Genomic DNA, 11,148 nt, shown 5'->3' on the forward strand with positions numbered 1-11,148 from the left:
GGGGGGGAAGGGTGCTGTGCAGGGTGCTGACTGCTCTGGAGCCTCTTTCTGATTGCCCCACGACTCTGGAGCAGGGAGCTCTGCCTCCAGGCCCCCGCCCACCCTCTCACATCTCCGAGGAGCACGGTTCTCCACATCTCTTAGGAACTGTCACTGCTGCGCCTGGGAGAGGATCCGACGAGTATTATGTTCTGTTCTTGCTGCAGCCAAATCTGATTATGAGGACGTGTGATGGATGAGCTGAGGTTGGACCCCCAGCTCAGGGAGCGGGATGATGGAGTTAGCCTGTCACACTTTCCCCAGGGGATGAAGCAGCGGGTCCCAGATGTCGTCTGGGACGTGCCTACCTAGGAGATGTCTCCCTAACCAACATCCCTGGAGACTGAAAAATCCCTCCTGGCTTCCAACTGTTTCTTGTTATAAAGACCTTGGAGCCCCAGAGCACCCGCACTACCTCTGACCCCAGTCCTGCAGAGAGTAGGATCAGGTACCCTGGTGTCTCGATCACTGGCCCTGAGTGGGACCCGTCGCCTCTGGCCAGTTGCCAATATCTGTGGGGGCCCCTTTGAGGGAGGGGGTGGGAAAGCTTGCCTCTGCTCTTGGCTAGGGGCCTCCAGGCATTTCTCATTGACAGCCATGGGCCTCGGAAGCCTGGGGCAGGGCAGGGAAGGAGCGGGGAGGGAGTCAGTACAGAATAATAATGAAGGATTTTTAATAACTCGTCAGCTCTAGTGTCAGCTCCACAGCAGCGGCAGCACAGCCCGTTGGGAAAACTTGGCGAGCAATTGTCTTCCTAGGAAGCGAGAGAAGTCAGAGGGGATGAGAGCAAGGAGGAAGAGTCCGCCGCATCCAGAGTACCAAAAAGCTTCCCGTTAGTATCTAGCCCGAGCGGCAGGACAGAGTGCAAACAGAATTACAGAGCCCCCAGGCCTGGCCCTCTGGGAGCATCCACTCTGGGCCAGATCCACAGGTCACAGACAGAGCTGAAGACACACCAGCCACCTCTGGGGTCCTGACAGAGTACAGTCAAGACACCTCTCGAGAAAAACGCATCCCCCCAACTTGCCCTGTGAAATCAACCAACGGGAAGGCAATTATATGCTTATCAAAGAGCTTCTTCTCTTCCCTAATAATTCACTCAGGAATTGTCTGAAGTAGCAATGTCATCAAAGAAGGTTAGAGAAAGCCCCTGGTGACCACCTCTCCAATGGCCTCGTTTTTCAGATGAGGACACCGAGGTCCAACGACATTGCAGAGAGTTGGTGGCAGAAGCAGGACTCCTAGAATCTAGAAATCCAGGTCACCTGAAAACTAATGTGATTTTAACCTACGAAAACAGAATCTGCTGTTTACTTTTCAGGGGGACAACTGCTCCAAAGAGAGGGGGGTATCTGGATATGCTGGAATGTCAAGGGCAGCGGGTTTGGGGTGGGAACGATGGGGAGACCTGGGGTAACCATCTTAGCCATCACACATCTCTTCTCCTCGGATCACTCCAGGAAGGCTTTCGGGAAACGGTGGCTCTCGCTGTGGATAAGAAACACAGGTTTGGTAGAAGGGGAGGCACCTCCATTCTCAGGCAGAAAGCGAAGACTGAATGATGGCTTTCCCTCTTCCAGGAACAGAAACTAAGGCACCAAGGAGTAAGCACGTGTTCCAGAAGAGAAGTCCGGAGATGAGACTCAGGCGTCAGCCCCCAACCCCAAGCCGTCAGCCCCCCGCCCAGCCAGCTGCTCTGGAAGATGTAAAGTGCTATCTAAACGTGATGCATTATTAACACTTTAGAAATCATATTTCACAGTCGCCCTGCTGGAGCTGGAAAATGAATTCTTCCTCCAGCTCTCCAGCAGGGGAATTATTGTTGGAGCCAAATGTGACAGCAATGACATGTGACCAGGGCCAAGAAGAGAGGGCAGTTGAGGGTGCAGACCATGGACACCCACCTGGGCAGATCCTGGGGGTTCCTCTTCTGCACAAGGGCTCTGCCCAGGCAAGGCAGCCCACCTGACCCCTGCCCCTCTCCCTCATGGTCATCAGCCTTCAGGGGTGCCTGGCAGGAGGCGGCAAGAGCCCATGACCCCTCCCCAGATGCTGCCAAGCACTTCCGCAGGTGCAGAACCTGCTTCTGCCTGTGAGGAGGAGGAGTTGCAGAGGGCCGAGGTGCTCCAGCCCGAGAGGGGAGAGGCAAGTCCTCTGGAGGGAGACAGGAGGCCAGAAGATCTGTCATTGCTCCATAGGGACTTTTTGAAGGAGAGGGTACAGCGCTGCATGAGGAAGAGGTGTCTAGGTAGCGGTGAGTGACTCCCGGGCAGGACCAGAGGTGCTGTGGGACAGTGGCCCGGGGAAGAGTGCTGACAGAGGGGAACTGGTTGTGCCCATTGGGGTTGGAAGGAAAAGCCTGGGCAGGATGGGGAGCGGGGAGTGCATTCCCTGCCTGGCGGGCAGGCTGGAGGGAGGGAGGAAGCTGTCAGTGAGCTACATCCTGTTCTCACTGGAGAAGCACCAGCCAGGGAGAGGAAGGGAGGAGGGAGGCAAGGGAGAGCCAGGCCTCAGGTGGTGGATACGGAAGAGAGAGAGCTGCCAAAGTCACTGCCATCCCCATCCGGGACCCCAACCCTACATCTTCCTTGAGGGCGCTGGGCTTCTGTCCGTGTGCCCCGTAGGCAGTGCAGGCAGCTTATAATTAGGCATGGGGAACAGATGAACCAATTTTCAATTAAAACCTTATCTACGGGGTGCACAGATAGAAAGGCGAGGAGGTTTTGATTCTTTTCTAAGCCAGCCTTCAATATTTGCAGTGCCTGGAAGGAGACTCGGGGAGGGCGCCCAGGCAGCCCTGGCGACATATAAATTCTGCTCATAATTACATGACTTTCAACACCACGAGATGCCAATAAAGTATTTGCAAGGCACACGAATTAGCAGCGTGTTGGTATTCCCGAGACGGCACTAGGATGGCCAGGGCACAGGGAGGGGGCTGGTGTTCTTGCCTGTGAGTTTGGAGGGACTGAGGCAACCCACAAAAGAGTACCCCTCAGCTTCGCATCAAAGATACCCCAGATTCAGGTTCCCCTCGACCTTATCTCTCTTATCTCTCCTGGATCCCCAGCTCTGTTAGGGCTGCAAAAATAAAAGATTTAAGATGTGTTTCTTCCAGAAGGAAGTGGAAAGGGGCCTGAGGGAACCGAGGGAAGTGGAGCCGCTGAGCTGCAAACAGCTGTTGGTGGTGACAGCAAATGTCAGGCTCAGGAGCTCAGGAGAGGCCCCACCCCGTCCTCGTCCTCGGCTTGGTGTCTTTTCTTGCCACCGTCTTCTGCGGTGCGGTGCGCCAACAGAAGGTCGGCAACCCTGGGTTTCTTCACTCCCATCCATTCGGAGGGGAAGGCAGGTGGGCGGGTTGCAAGCACTCACACCTTCAACCAACCAAGTTCCCCTGTTTCACCAGGGACGAAACACTGATCACGGGTGGCTCAAGAAAGGGGGTAGCAAGAATGCCCTCGGAGACGACCTGGAAGACGCCTTCGGACATGCTCTACGACAGGAAGGTCCCTGGGTGCACAGGAAGCGTCCCCACCTCCAGACACAGTTAGGCAGTGAACGTGTCAAGAGCCGCAACTGCCATTTCCCCATGGCTCTATTATTTCAATATCCCCCAGCACAGGTCTCTCTGCAGGAGTAGATACTTGATAAAATAAATATTTGTGGAATTGAACGGAATTGATGAAGACAGATATGAGGAATTCTAATGGCAACTTGGTGGGAGAGTAGCAAAGAACATGTCCTCTGGGTCCCGGGGATAGAGCTCAGTGGTTGGGCACTTCCTAGCATGTGGGAGGCCCTGGGTTCCATCCCCAGCACCACCAATCACAACCACATAAACATGACCACTGGTATCAGAGGACCTGGGCCAGCCTCCAGCTCTGTCAGTTACCGACTAGGGAAACAGTGGGTGAGCCAGCACCCCTCCCTAGGCCATGTGTCCTTGTCTGTAAAGTGAATGGGCTGGATAGAAGATCTGGAAGACGTCTTCCAACTCCCAAGAGGGGACCAGTTCTTTGAGGCCAGGGAGGGGACTCTGGGATCGACTTTGAGAAAGTGCCATGATGAGTCCCCAGGACAGGATGAGGTTGACCATCAGCACACCACTCAGAGCTCAGGATGCTAAGACAATCAAAAATTAAATAATAGTAACACTGATGTTTCCACGAATGTCCACAGGCAACATGGTGGCCCACGTCTTGCTTATCACTTCTGTACGTCTCCACCAAGTTCCAGCAATCTCCCTTCTGGTCGCAGCGTCACCCTCATTCCAAATCAACCCCATCATTTCCTTGATATCCTTTGGCCTGTGATTCCAGAAGAAAACTGGCAGAACTTACATGATTGATTTAGTTCAGTTCTGTTCTATCAGCAGAACGAGCATTGGGGACCTACTATGTGCCAGAGTTCATGATGAACACCATAAAGTAAGAGTATTAATAAGATAAGCCTTGCCCTGGAGGTATTCATAACACATATCTTTCATGAAACGGAAGGCCCAGCCTTGCCAGTCACAGTGGTGCACACCTGTCATCCCAGAGACTCAGGAGGCTGAGGGAAGAGGACTGCAAGTTTGAGGCTAGCCTGGGCAAGTCAGCAAAGCCCTGTCTCAAAAAATAAAAGACCTGGGGCTATAGCTCAGTGATAGAGAGCCCCTGGGTGAAATCCCCAGTACTGGGAAAAAGAAGAGGAAGAAGAAGAAGAATGCTCAGGTCAATCATCAGCTTTGGTGGGTAGGAAAGAAATTATTAATTTCAATGACAGAAAAAGAAGAAAGTCAATCTGAGCATTTTGCAAGGGAGTGAATGTGGGAGTGAAGCAGCTGTGTCCCCTCTGGGCACAAGGAACAGGGAGGGCAAAGGCAGGGAAGTGTGTGGTACGTCTGGAAAATAGTGTGGCATGGCTGGAGCGAGCGCTGGGTATTTGTGGAAAGGCAGGGTTGTGAGGATTAAAGGTGATAATCCCCTTAGATACACTTGCAAGCTACTTGTACATGGCAATTATAAAGAGCTGCATTTTCATTGTTTACAAAAGATAAGAAAAGACAGGTGGATTGGGATCAGATTGTGGCAGGTCTATAGGACAGAATGTCAATCATTTATTCATCATATATATTTATATTACAAATATATGTATACATGTGTGCATGCACACACACACACACACACATACACATACACACCTGTTTTTGGTAATACGGGGGATCAGACCCAGGAGCATTCTCTGCCTCTGAGCTACATCCCCAGCCCTTTTAATTTTATTTTGAGACAGGGTTTTGTTAAGTTGCACAGGCTGGTCTTGAAACTGTGATCCTCTTGCTTTAGCTGGGATTACAGGCATGTGCCACTTTTCCCGGCCACCGACTCAATATTTAATGCACATTTACCTTACTATGTGTCAGGCTCTGTGCCTGGGGACAGAGACAGAAAGTGGACTCCACATGTCTCCTGCTCTGAAGGAATTTATAGGTGAGTAGTACAGACTTCCACACTTAAATATAGCATTGGGTTATAGGTGCAGCAAAAAACGAATGCAAGTTTGGTGGACAGGAAGGTGTGCAGCGGGGACATCACTTAGAGATTTGAAATGGGGGAAGGATTCCCCGAGCAGCTAGGGGAGTGTTGGGGGCAGGGGGCTCCTCCAAGCAGAAGCTCAATGTGAGCAAAGACGGGGCAGGGATGTTCGGTGGACTGTGGCATCCACCAGCTGTTCTGACCAGCTAGAATTCAAGAGAGAGGGAGAGGGTGGAAAGACAGGCAAAGCAGGTTGCTGGGGCCAGATCCTAAGGAGTTTCCTACACTGGATCAGGGGTCCAGATTTTGTCTCAGCATTTAGAGAAGCAATTAAAGAGAACATGCTGGTACCGGGGTTGTAGCTCAGTGGTAGGTCACTTGCCTAGCACACGTGAGGCACTGGGTTCAATCCCCAACACCACCTAAAAATAAACAAAATAAAGGTATTATGGAGCCGGGGTTGTGGCTCAGAGGTAGAGCGCTCGCCTTGCATGAGTGAGGCACTGGGTCCAATCCTCAGCACATAAAATAAAATATTGTGTCCACCTATAACTAAAAAATAAATATTTAAAAAGGTAGTATGTCTATCTACAACTAAAAATATTAAGAGAGAGAGAGAGAGAGAGACATGCTGGGAGAGGGTGGGCACAGCAGGGAGAGGCTGCAGTGTTCCTGGAGAGAAATTATAAGGATGTCAAAGTAAGTGAATGAAGAGAAATGAAATGGATATGAAATATACAAAGGAGGTAGAATCAACAGGATTGCGGAACCTGAGGGAAAGCGGGGTCACTTTCAGTCTGGATAACCAGATAGCAAGTGAGAGCATTTGCGGGAATTCTGACGTGCTGGGAGGCAGGCAGAGGTCAAGGACCCCTGGCCTGGCAGCCTCCAAGGTCATTCTCAGGAGTCTGCACTTTATCCTGTAGATGATGGGGCACCACTGAAGGGAAGATTCTTAAAATTTTACTCTTTCCCCCTTCCCAGGAAAACAGAGTAAAGCCAGAAAGATGAGTGAGTTAGGAGAAGGGAGAGGGAGGCAGGAGAGAACACAGTGGGTATCACTCACCCACAGGAGGGAAAATCCGAAGTCTGCCTAGCACTGGTGGGGGTGTGGCCGTGTGCTGGTTGTTGGCAGTGGTGACCGTAGTGAGGACTTAACAAGATTCCACATAGTGAGCGCTCTGAAGTATTGGCCACCGTTTCATTAATGGCAACTCTGTCATCTATCGATATTTGTTGTATGACCATGAACCATTGGTGATGCCTGTTTATCGGCTGTCATCGTAGATGATAAGGGCAGGAAGCAGAAGTTAGGAGTAAGGGTCCTCGTGTCACCCTGTGCTTCAGGAGAAAGAGTGAGTAGACATGAAGGAGGACCCCTGGATTTCAAATCATCAAGAATCCAGAAAAGGAATGACTTTGGGAAAGCACAGAACGTGAGTCCAGGGAGGGATCAACTAGACCACCCCGCTCTTAGAGCGGGTATCCGACTGCTCTCTTCAGAATCATGAAAGTTAAGAGTTGGAAAAAGCTACACATTTCCACGATCTAACCCAATCCGTTAGCTGCACAGATGAAACACAGAGGCCCAGAGAGGAGCCTCTAAAATCACCGAGCTGGTCAGCACCCAAGCTAGAAGCATAAGTCAGTCTCTCTGGACTTCTAATCAGGCGCCACGTCCATCTCCCCTCTGACCTCAAGCTCCCTGTCACCATCAAGGTCCCCTAACACACTGAACTACAGTCAGCTCAGTGGCCTCTCAAACAAGTGACTTCTTGCTTTAATGGGCAATATTCTCCTGTATTCCTGTTAGCCTGCAAGCCCTCTATCTGATTTCCCCGACCCCTTGCAGAACCCTGGCATGGAGGGGATTGGATTGATCCGCTGTTTGACTAGGAGACTGCCGGTGCAGGGCAGGACTGCTTCGGGGGACCTCAAATGTACAGTAGGAGTCCCTGGAACCCAGGAACCCCGACCCTCCAACCACACCTGACATGTGGGCGTGCAAACACACTCACATTCACATCCTTCTCTCCTTCAGCCCCCACCTCCAGACACTGATTTTTGTTTTTTTAACCCAAAGAACTGCCAAAGCCTTGGCCCTGGTGCAGGGATTCCCGGGAATTTCTTATCTTCACTTGAAACCAGTCTAAAAGTTGTGGACTGTTCCTGTGACCCTCCTTAGTTCACTGCAAGGCTGTGGCTGCTCTGATAGCCTTAGACTTCCTACCCAGCATCCTGCCACCTCTTTACCCTCATGAAACCTGGGACTCACCCCCGACTCTTTCCTCTCTCTCAAGTCATCGTAGGTACCACTGACTATCCCTCCTAAATAGGTCCTGAGTTATCCCTTCCTCTCCACCCCCAGTGCCTTGGTTGAAGTCCTCTTCATGGCTCCCTGGGACTCTTGCAATAACCTCCTAATTGGTTCCCCTGCCTCCAGCTTGCTCCTCTTAAATCCATTCTTCACACAGTTGCCAGAACGATCTTCCTAAAGCACAAATCTAATGATATCACCACCCTGCGTAAACCCCCTCAATGGCTCCCCATTGACTTCAGATGAAGTACAAATTAGGTTAGGTCCTGCTCAATCTGGCTGCTGTTTACCTCTTTAGCATCCTCTTCTGTTGTCTCGGAAGCATGCTTCACCTTCCAGAAATCCCAGGCTATCAGAGACTCCTACCCACGCCCAGCTGCGTCTGACCTCAGGGCCCTGCCTCAGGAGGCACCCCTTCCCCCGTCCCTTGAAGTCCCCCTCATCATCCTTCAACGTGCAGTTCAGGCTTAGAACCCCAAGTCTTCCTGAAACCCCCAGCCCAGGCCAAGGGCCCAGCTGAGCTCCCCTGGTACTTGTGCATCCTCTGACTCTGAAGCACTGAAATCCCATGAGTGGACACTAGGTTTTCAATTCTTTGTGTGTGTGTGTGTGTGTGTGTGTGTGTGTGTGTTTACGCGTGTGCGCGGTACTTGGAGTTAAATGCTGGACCTCATGCATGTTACAGGAACACTCTGTCACTGAGCTACATCCCCAGTTCTTTTCATTTTTTAATTTTGAGACAGGGTCTTCCCCAAGCTGCCCAGCTAGCCTCCAACTTGTGAAACCTCCTGCCTTAGCTTTCTGAGTCAAGCCCATTCTCTCAAACACGTCAAAGGTTCTGCACTCACTTGGTCAATACCATACTCTTTCCTACCCTTGCAATTTCCCCTCCAGCTGGGGGGGGAAGGACTTTACTCCATTCCTGAAACAGCACCCAGCACCCAGCGTCGGTATTTACCATAAAAGGTGCTGACCGCAGTTGTTAATGGCCTGCCTTGAACTGCCCACTTGTGTGTTTCGTGTTATTTTGGTAAATGTGTAAAGGAAGGGTGTGCGTTCCCTTTTCTTCTGTGGGCCTTTCACTTCACCTCCCTGTGTCCCACTTTGGATGACACCCCAAGGTCTCAGCCCTCTTTGATGCTCCGAGATTCTATAGCCGTGAGTTCACGGAGGGCAGGAGCTACATCTATTTCTTCCCCAACAGCTCCAGCACACTGAAGGCTCAGAACAGTTATGCTGAACGGAAGCCTTTCTTGGCCCTGGTTCTGGGTTCTTCCCGCCCTGCGTGCAGCACCCGGGTGGAGCATGTCCACGCAGCAGCCCTCCCTGCTCTGCAACCTGGGGCGACATGCTTGATGGATCTGTGCTTCGGTTTCTTCATTCGTAAAATGCAGATGACATTAGCATTAGGTAAGTTTTAATTATCATCATCATTATTCTTGTCCTCTTCTTCTTCCCAGCCTTCTGGTTTACAGTTTCTAGATGTCTAGCTCCCTTGATCTTTTGGACTAAACAGAGCTCACCAATATCTGAGAGACCCAAGGACTCACTGTTGAGCATCAGAAAACTTGTTTTTTTTCTTCTTATTATTCTTTTTTTCTTTCTCTGGTACTAGAAAATGAACCCAGGGGCGCTCTACCACTGAGCTACATCCCCGCCCCTTTTTGTCTTTTATTTTAGGACAGGGTCTCTCTAAATTTCCTAGGCTGGCCTCAAAATTACCCCCCCCCCCCGCCTGGATGTCCTAGTTGCTAGATTACAGTCCTGTCTCTCAGAAAACTTGTTAAAGTAAGAGAATGTGAAGCAGGAGCAGGAAAAAGAGAGGGCAGAGAAAGTCCCTGGCAGAGGACAGGAAGCCATCTGACTTGGTTACAGCCAATTCTTGCTAGAATTGAGACTTGGGTGAAGGGGTGTGAGGTAGGGAACATTTCACCTGAGACCCAAACCCTGGCCCCAAAGCACCTCTGTGCATGGGCAGAGCAGAGAACGGATCAATGAAGAGTCAGCCTTCCACAGCTCTGGGAAGGAGTGTGTCCACTGGACCAGGAACTTGTGGATTTGATTCTAGTCCCAGCCCCATTTCTCCCCCTTTGGTGGTGGAGACTGAACCCAAGGGAGTTCCACCCCTGAACCACACCCCCAGTCTTTTTCATTTTGAGATGGAGTTTCGCTAAGTTGCTGAGGCTGGCCTTGAACTTGTGATCCTCCTGCCTCCGCCCCTCAAATTGCTGGAATGGCAGGAATGCACCCACCCGCCCCTGGCTCCATCTTTATCCTGATTATTCAACCTTAGGCAAGTCTCACCACCGGAGCCTCTGTGAACCCAGCTGTATGTCAGGCACAGCAACAACCCTGGCAGGCCTGCTCTGGGGATTAAAAGTGTTCTGGAAATGATAAAGCACCACCCATCTATCAGACATCATTTTTACGAAGGCTGTATCTACAGGGCCCAGTCATCCAGAAAATGTACCTGATAACTGAGGTCCAAGTGCCTTTTTAAGCCTCATTTATTTGGGCCAAACAGGCTCTCAGTTATCAGAAGGTGGAAGATCGTCAGCCGACCATTATGGCTTACCCGCCCAGCCTGACCTTCTCCTGAACCCCGTTCCCCACCAACCTAGTCAGCAATTTCCACACCACATCACACTGCTGCTCCGTGCTCCTCTCTTCCGCTGCTAGAAGCCGCTGATTTTTTTTCATAACAACGGTGGTGCTCCAGTGCCTAGGCCAGGGCTGGTCCCACATCCGACAATCAACACTGACTTCCTGAATGAATGAATGAATGAATGGATGGATGGATGGATGGATGGACGCACAAAAATTGCCACTTAGGCTGTGCGACAATCCTTTTCTGTAGCTTCTGGCCATTGGTTCTCATTCTTTTCTCTGGAGTCACATAAAATGAATCTAATTCTCTTCCTCATGACAGTCCTTTAAGCATGTGTGAAGAGTTATGACATGCCCCCAGAGTCTCCTCGACTCATGGCCAAACATCCCTGGTTTCTTAAACTGCTATTTCCACGGGCATCTGCATACAAATGAGCTGCGTTTTCTCCTCTCTTAAAAAAAAAAAAAATCCCTCTCTGGACTCCATATCCAGCCACCCCCTGCCCCTGTACTCTGCTCTCCTTTACAGCCAAAGTGCTCAGGCAGAGTAACGTGCACAATCCTCCTGCAATCGCTCATGAGCTAACACCAGAACTTTTCTTGTCAAGGTCACTAGAGGCCTCTGAGTTGCTAAATCCAACATCTTTTAAGAAAAAAAAAAAAAAAAAAAAA

At 50.8% G+C, this 11,148-nt stretch overlaps 1 protein-coding gene and 1 long non-coding RNA gene across 5 annotated transcripts in view; both read right to left on the minus strand.

Annotated features, from left to right (window-relative positions):
* Positions 1 to 11,148, minus strand: part of Kirrel1 (kirre like nephrin family adhesion molecule 1) — an 86,586-nt gene that overhangs the window by 34,501 nt on the left and 40,937 nt on the right. The window lies entirely within an intron of this gene.
* Positions 1 to 11,148, minus strand: part of LOC125620238 — a 13,427-nt gene that overhangs the window by 456 nt on the left and 1,823 nt on the right. The window contains exons 2-3 of the long non-coding RNA XR_007351840.1: positions 8,037 to 8,043; positions 3,506 to 3,508 (exon numbers count right to left, since the gene is read on the minus strand). This is a non-coding gene — a long non-coding RNA (uncharacterized LOC125620238). The remainder of the gene's footprint in view (positions 1 to 3,505; positions 3,509 to 8,036; positions 8,044 to 11,148) is intronic.

The sequence above is a fragment of the Marmota marmota genome, unplaced genomic scaffold (genome assembly GCF_001458135.2).
Source record: "Marmota marmota marmota unplaced genomic scaffold, marMar, whole genome shotgun sequence".
NCBI lineage: Eukaryota > Metazoa > Chordata > Mammalia > Rodentia > Sciuridae > Marmota > Marmota marmota.